This window comes from Hibiscus syriacus, unplaced genomic scaffold (genome assembly GCF_006381635.1).
Source record: "Hibiscus syriacus cultivar Baekdansim isolate YM2019G1 unplaced genomic scaffold, ASM638163v2 tig00004004_pilon, whole genome shotgun sequence".
In the NCBI taxonomy this organism is placed as follows: domain Eukaryota; kingdom Viridiplantae; phylum Streptophyta; class Magnoliopsida; order Malvales; family Malvaceae; genus Hibiscus; species Hibiscus syriacus.
In genome coordinates this window covers 157,446-166,292 of record NW_024061991.1, presented here as the reverse complement: position 1 = coordinate 166,292, position 8,847 = coordinate 157,446, and the positions used below count along the sequence as shown (strand labels likewise).

The window sequence follows — 8,847 nt, the reverse complement described above, 5'->3', positions numbered from 1 at the left end:
CCATATCAAAATATGTGGTAAATCAGATAAAAAATAAATTGTATTCAAACATCGGGTATTGTCTCATAAAAATTCAGTACGTGATTATCAAGATCATATTTTCCAACGAAAATAGGAAACCTGATAACATATTTCAAGTAAACATATTCATAAAACCAATAGATTCCATGATGTCATAAATCATGAATAATTCATATTTTTCGGTAAAACCCGTAATCGGAAAAACATATAACACGTTGCCATGGGTTCATAAACCAGTAAATCATCATTCGGTGAAACTCGTTTAAAAACATATAAAAATCGTCATGTGTACATGTGGAACATACTAAGATATCCAAGTATTTCTCAGAGACCTTAATAGTTTATCAGAATGGATAATATGAAAATGATGTAATTGATCAGATCCCAAAAATGAGGTCCTATTGAAGGAAATCATTGCTAACTAATCTAATCTGACATTTAAGGTTGATATTTTAGAATTTCGCTATGATTCATATGCATCAGGAAAGTGTTTCAGAAACCTTTATACAAATATGTCGTTTGATCTGATTATCGAACAACTCTTAGATGAATAGATCCTGGAACTAATGTTTGTCGATTGGTCAATTCATTGTTCTTCCAGGATATTACTCTTTAATACCATAAATTATTGTCCATAGATCATCTCGGAATCATTGCTGAATAGATCTTCCAATGTCTTTATTTCATTTTCAAGCTTCCACAATATCATGAAATGCTCACATGCTTGATTTGTAGTTCATACCCAGAAGTACAATACATCATGTAAGTTCATTAGCATTCACAGACTCATCCAAATCAATATTAATCCTCAGTCCTTGGATTACTTTTCATTTAGCATTCAATCCCATTCCGGTTACTTCGGGATTTTCCAAGTAGTACAGACGTTTCTGAATTCCATATACATATTGTACTTTCGTTCAATTCAATTTGATCTTCGTGGTTGATTTCTCTAACGAATATTCATTTCTTAGTACCAGATGTGATCCAGAGTTGAGCTGAGTACTTTCAAAATTATCATCGAACCACACTTGAGAATACAAACACGAATTCAAGTAACATCTGTGCCGTTCAGTACTGACATTCCTTAAGATTGATCAACTCACTTAAGATGTGTTCCATACTTCTAAAGGTAGTCCAACACATATGCTTATTTGGATTCCTTAATTAATCCAAGACATTTACTTAGTATAGGCCATAAGGTTATTTTGGTAATTTTTGGTGTTCAGTTTTATTCCATTCATTCAGAGCTCGAGGATATCCACCATTCCTGAGCTTGGTGATATTCTTGGGTCATTTCTATTACAAGGGTATTTTGGTCATTTTACAGATCCAATATATTTCAATCATTTCCTTCCATCATTTCTTATTATTTAATTCCAATTTATCATCTATTTCAGACCCTTTGAACAATTCTGATAAAAGAGCACCCCGATAAATTGTTCTTCAGGTATTAACTCGTAACTCGGATATTTTTCGGGTCAAGTGCCTGCTCATTTTACCAAAGGAATATCAAGAATTTTCTGCACTAAGTCAGGATCTTAACAATCAAATTCGTACTTAATCAAGTTAAGTACAAATCCTCAAAGTACTTTCTCATTCAGGGTCAACTCGGACTATTTTACCTCTCAAGGGCATTTTCGTAATTTCTTAACCAGATAATTTTGATATTAGCTCTTAACGAAAAATAATTATAATTTAAAGATCATGTGGTCAATTGCTTCCTCGAACATTCTCTGATCCTGAAATTATTCCTTAACAAACTTCTAGCATCTTGCGCAAAACCCTTTTTGGCGTTAAAAACCAGTTATCCAAATTTTCTAAACAAAACTATTATTTCTTATGCACATCTGTAATTATATCGGATCAATATGTCTTTTTCAGAGTTATTAACCAACTTCCAGGGATAATTCTTATCATCCTACAATATAAGGGTATTTTTGTAATTTTACCCTACCCGAGTATTCTCATAATTTCTCATCGAAGTACCTTTAACATTTAACCTTTGATGATATAAAATTTAAGTTACAAATCCAGGTTTGATTTCTTTATCACCAATCATAAACTTATAATTTAATTATAACAATTCCTCAATCTCTTATATTAGTCATTCGATCCGTATTCAGTTACAGAATTTCTACCACATTCATGTCGAGTGTATAAATTATTCAACTCTACAAAAGTGATCAACATTATCTTATTCATGCATTTAACAATATCAACATGTTCCATAAAGCATAAAGAGGTAGTAAAGTATTACCTCGATTTCCGTACAATACTGATCGACCATAAAAATTCCATTAAAACTCCTTTGATCTTTAATTCAACATCCAATAATTCCACAGATATATATCAACATAAATTATATAAAAAACAGAGCTTAATTGCGATAAACGGATCGAATCGGGTGATAAATCAGTGAAAAAAAACTTACCGGGTTCGAATTTCGAAAAAACGGACTACGGAATCGGATTTGGAACGTCGAAAAACGTCAGGATGGGTATACTCGGTCGAAGTCAAAGGTCGTTTAATGCCCGGTCAACGCCGGTCAAAGTTTTGGTCAACGCATGAACAGTCAACATTCGACCATTTTACACAAATATCACCCTAACAGAAATTAATTACCAAATTAGCCACATTCTGTAAATATTTACTAAACTAACACCCGAATTTTATATAAATAACACACAAACATAAATTAATTACAAAATTATCACCCAGACGATGCCCACTCTCGGGGGTGGCACGTGCGGTGCATGAACAGTGATACGGTGTCGGAAAATTCCTAAACATTATTTTAAGCGATTTTGAGGAACTTACAAAGCTCGGTTCACAATTTTGAACGGCGGAGAGCTCGATTCCGAAACTTCGGAAACTTAGACGGTCTCACCCCTCCACGCGCCGGCGGCGACGGAGAAACGGAGAACACCAGTGGACTCGAAACGATGCAAGGAACACGATGGTGCGGGAGGTGTCGTAAACGGATGAGCGGATGGTCGTGAATCGACGAAAAACCAATTGAAATTGAGTTATTACCGACGATACTTCCGACTGAAATTAACAACGAACGATGACGATTCACGACGAAATGTTTGAGGAGTTTTATTCCTCGGTCGACAATGAACACGATGGTGGTTTCTGTTCGTCGATCGGAAGTCGAACGATGAATAGATCTGAGTTGAAAGTGGGTTGACGAGGGGAGGAAAATGGAGCATTTTTTCCTGCAGAATACACGGGAAATGGGTGTTATAATTCATCACAAAAGAAAAATAGTCAAATCATGAGTTTAGCTACTGAATTTCCTGCACTTCTTAAAATGGTCTGCCAACTTTGAAATTTTACAATTTAATCCACCATTTCTTTCAAAATACCAATTAAATTCACCACTTTATAATTCCTAAAATTTAGCCCCTAAATTGGGGTGTTACATATAATTAATCAAATAACGATTTTCATCTAACATGATCTATTTTGATCAAAAATTGAAATAATAAGAGTTAAAATATTCTAAAAAAGGGGATAAAGTGATTATTTATGTAAATGTTAAGACGTTATTTTATTATCATGCATTTTGAAAACAAGGGTAATCTATCTCAACATTTTCTTGAGTCATACCGAATATTGTATAGTGCATTATTACCTAAATAATGTGTATTATTAACGAGATGTCGCATGCTTGAATTGATCCAAGATTAGCAAAGTTTTTTTTTTGAAGAAATGAATTATATTTTAGATATCTTTGAAGAACATTTTCATCAACTATTATGCAAATGTGCTTAAGCCTAGTTTTTCGGGTTTTGATTTGGGGTTTAACAAAATAGAAGTCCACTTGCATTTTCATTTGGTCTATCATTAATTTTAAAATATTGAGATATCTATCTTTTTGCTCCGTAGACAAAAAAGAGGAGATGCCATGTTTTATAGACTTTCCTTGTTTAAATTAGACTTATATTATATATGGCCAATTATCATCAAGAAATTGGAACTAGGCTTTTATTAATTAAATAAAGGAGGGCGGGATTTGAGTCAAACGAGTCGACTCAGAGTCCGGCATTGAAGATCCTCCCGTGCACACAAAATCTGTTGTAGCTGTCATTTTGAAACCTAGAATGATGGTGGGGGTCAACATGTCTGTTAAAGCAAGGGAATTGAGATGAGAAAGAGAGCCCAGAAATGAGCATACTTGGGGAGTGGGAACTTTAGTGGAAACACTTGATTAGGTTCAACATCTTTAATTTTTAACAAGGCGTAAACTACTCTTTAATTCAATTAATTATGCTAAGCTGGTACGATAAAACATCTTTTGATCATTTCTATAGTAGAGACGATTAAAAAGATGAATACAAAACATAAAGGGAAAGAAAAGTTCCTAATTGTTAAAGATGGATTCCTCATGTTGGCAGTGGCAGCTACTTTTCCGATTACCATGGACCTCTCTCCTTGCTCTTGAAAACAAAATTGCTTTTATTAACTTCTCTTTTTGCAAGCACCAGTGGACCCTAATCTCCTTTCAAAGGCTTTCTGAGAATTAGAGTTAATCCCGTGGACTAAATCAGTGTTATTCCAATGGATCTTTTTGGCAACATTTTATCAGTTTGTTATTTTTTGAACAATTCCGTTAAAAATCCCTCATAACTCAATCAAGACGAATAAAAGAGTACCCAAAAACTTTCATAAATCATAGCATTATAAAACATCAAAAGTATACAATATCTGGTAACCAAGAACCAAATCAAACTAACCCCACCTAGGATCTCTCTGAAATTGCAGCAAAATAAGACCAAAACCTCTGTATCAGATATATCTTTCGAAAAGAGATAATAACTCATAATATAAATATTTAGTCGTTCAACTTTGACAATGTTTTGAGAGTTGGTTGGCATTTGAAATCAAAGAGGCCCCGGGAACTAGACTCTTTAGATACTAATATATACAGTGCGGGAATATTTTTTTTTTTTGGATAATTAAATTTTTATTAACTAAGAACAGAACCTGTTACAAAAATTAGAGTTCTGAAAACATCAGGACAAACTACATACAAAAAGAATCAAAATCAAACAATGTCCCAATGCTTACAAAGATTAGTATTTACACTATCAATGCTATTTAAATTTCTACCCCTAAGTTGAGATCCAACAATGTCCTTGATGGCTCGAAGCAATTCTTGCGCATTTTCTGGATCAATCTTGAAACAATTTCTTGTTTCTTGCTTCCCAAATAATGTAAATCAGAGCATTGCGGGCAAGCTTCATTATATGAGAATATTTTATTACAATCTAAAGGTACAGAAAAATACAAGAAATGTAAAGGTAAGTAAAGTATGTGAGAAGTGGGTTGAAAGGCTCTTATGGAGTATGAGAACGCATGGTCATGTAAACATGTACCCATCTTCACAGTTCACCCCTCGTGCACGCTATTTATCAATGGTGGCTCAGTGTGTTAGCTCACCTTCGATTATCATCATTAGCGGCATGGTGCCAAAACAGAACCTGGTAGAAAATAGTGTATAGTAAATAATCATTTCTTTTTCAATTTTCTCTCACTTTTCTTTTCATGTTGCAGTAGAAGCACGATTGGGGCAGTCGTGTCAGATAATAAGGAGAGGGTGGAATAGGGAAGAATGTGGGAGACAACCCAAAACATTTTCAAGGGCTATTACCTGTTGACATAAAGCCTTTGGAGTCCCACTGTGGACCAGACCATCCACATTAATCTCTCTTTTATATATTTATATATATACCACCATTTCATTTCCCCATCCTCCTCAACATTAGTTTCTTTCATCGCTTGCTTCAATGGCTGATGCAGGTGGTTCAGCCTCTGCTAAGAGGATGTGGTGCTCGGTTCCTGAAAGACTCCAGCTGCATATGGCCATGTTGGCCTTGCAGTTTGGTTATGCAGGGTTCCATGTGGTTTCTCGAGCTGCCCTTAACATGGGCGTCAGCAAACTCGTCTTCCCAGTTTACAGGAACATCATTGCTTTCCTTCTGCTCCTTCCGTTTTGCATATTTTCTTGAAAAGTAAATCATATAATACAAGAATAATCTCATCAATGAATTTTCATTTTGTAAGTTGAAGTGTTAAACCCCTTCATGTACTAAAACCCTAACTTGTTTTCCACAATTTCTTCTTTGTCCAGGAAGGATCGACCAGGCATTACTCAAAATTTTCTTTTACAGTTCTTCTTCCTCGCTCTTGTTGGGTACGCATGATATCCCCTACACACTAACATCAACATGGTTAGTGTGATAAAGCAAAACTAACTGGTTCTATTGCCTTTTACGTGACAGAATAACAGCAAATCAAGGTTTCTATTTGCTTGGCTTAGATAACACGTCACCGACCTTCGCATCTGCCATCCAAAACTCTGTCCCAGCCATAACCTTTCTAATGGCTGCCCTATTTGGGTAAACCCACAAATTCCCCATATTATATACTACATGAGATGATACGTAGTATTTGATGGTTTTCCATTTGTTTTTTTGTTTTTACAGGATAGAGAAAGTGAGGCTAAATCGAAGAGATGGGGTATCGAAGGTTATAGGAACGGCCTTGTGTGTGGCTGGAGCATCGGTGATAACACTATACCAAGGTCCAACCATATACAGCCCAACTCCACCGCTCAATAGACCCACACCGATGTTCGTTTCATTGGGAGATGCAAAGGGAAAGAACTGGACTCTTGGTTGTTTGTATTTGGTTGGCCATTGCTTGTCGTGGTCCGGATGGCTGGTGCTACAAGCACCGGTGCTGAAGAAGTACCCGGCTAGACTCTCGGTGACCTCCTATACCTGTTTCTTTGGCCTTATTCAGTTCCTCATCATTGCGGCAATCTTCGAGAGAGATGCCCAAGCCTGGATTTTCCGCTCTGGCGGCGAAGTCTTCACTATTCTCTACGCGGTCAGTAGTTCATCAGTCCTGTGGTCAAACCATTCGCAGAATTCTCTTCCTTGATCGGCTTACATGAAGCAAATTAATATTGTGTGGAAAATGCAGGGAGTTGTGGCATCAGGGATTGCTTTCGCTGTACAGATATGGTGCATTGACAGAGGTGGCCCTGTCTTCGTTGCTGTTTATCAACCTGTTCAGACACTGGTTGTCGCTATTATGGCTTCCATTGCTTTAGGGGAAGAGTTCTATTTGGGAGGGTAAGTGGGTCATATTTTTCTTCCTCCTCTTTCTCAACATTAATAATCTCTGCAATCCCTTTGTTTAAAGAACTCACCAATGTTCCATTGCCATACATTAATTAACATTGTTTTCCTTTTGGTAATCCACAGTATTATCGGGGCAGTTTTGATCATAGCAGGATTGTACCTAGTGCTGTATGGTAAAAGCGAAGAAAGAAAATTCGCAGCTCAAGGAAAGGTTAGAGTTGAAGAGCATGGCAACAGCAGAGCAGGCAGCCATATGAAGACATCCCTCGCTCAGCCTCTTTTGCTTCCTTCAACGGAAAATGTTTGACTCTGAAAAACCCTAAATCAGAAACTTCGTGTGTATGTTATTCTCTCTGAGTAGCAGAGAGGGGTTGAAAAAGAAGCGTTTTTGAAAGGGGATGATGATGAACACTGCCACGGCTGTGTATGGTCTATGGGGGACGTGATGCTCTTATTTTATGTTAAATTTTATGGTTTGTTTTTAAGATAAAACGATAATGCAAATTATCAAATTAATGCTTCAAATCTTCATGGTGTGTGAAGTGAAACGGACCCACGTGCGTGCTTATTTTTTTTAATTCAACAAATTTCCATCAAACCAATAATATCAACAATCTTTTCGTTTTTGCTTAGCCTTTGATTGTGAAATTCATGACAAGTTGTTATGGAAGAATGAAAGCTTATAATTATAAGAAATTGGAGGCCGACTAGATATCACCATACCTTACATTTTGGATTGTAACTAGATATTATATATTGTGTTGGAAGGGAGTGAATGAAATGGCATGCAAATGAGAAGTGACAAATATATATATATATATATATATATATATATATATATAGTATCATATCCTATTATATTTATATTCTAGATAGAGTCAATAGTGATATATAAGATTACATTTAGGTTATGAATTATCAAATGATCCTCGGTAGTTTAAAAAAATATTGTTCTTTTTAAAAATTTTGAGTCCGAGTAGTTGTATATATAGGTTATGCATGTGTTGTTAATAATTAAGAAATTTTCTGAATAGATGGTATCTTATGATTATCCCAAACTATTAAAAAAAATTACATTTAGTTTATGGAATGTAAGATTATTTTTAAGAATAAGATTTTAATACCACACTATTTAACATGTTATTAAGAATATTATATAATCTTATTTGAAAAAAATGTAATATCACAATGTTTAGTCTAGAAAATATAAGATTATTTGAAAATAAATTTTATCAAATTATCATTGTAATATAAGATTAAATTAAAAATATTTGCATTAAATTTCGTAAAACAATTTTCGTTACACCATCTAAATTTTACAAAAAGAAATTACGTCTTAACATATTTTTAATATAATTAGTATATTAAAGAATATTTAAAAAAAAACAAATATTCATAAGTAAAGATGCTGTATTTACCTTTATCATATTATATAATAGCCTTTAACTTTACTTTTTTAGTGATTAAAAATAATTATTTAAATTATGAAAAAAAATATTTGAGTACTTGGAAACCCACTCTTATATTATGATCAAGCATTCCAACAAGTGTAAATAACAATATTATTTCAACTATTAACATGTTCTTTATTAAGTAAATTTTAAGTGAATTTGAGTCCTTTAATGAGGTTTGTACCTAAGTGTCGTTCTTTGACTGTGTCGTGTTGATAAAA

The 8,847-nt window shown here is 34.5% G+C and overlaps 1 pseudogene; it reads left to right on the top strand.

Annotated features, from left to right (window-relative positions):
• Positions 1 to 5,777: 5,777 nt before the first annotated feature.
• Positions 5,778 to 7,691, top strand: LOC120185860 (annotated as a pseudogene).
• Positions 7,692 to 8,847: the final 1,156 nt, after the last annotated feature.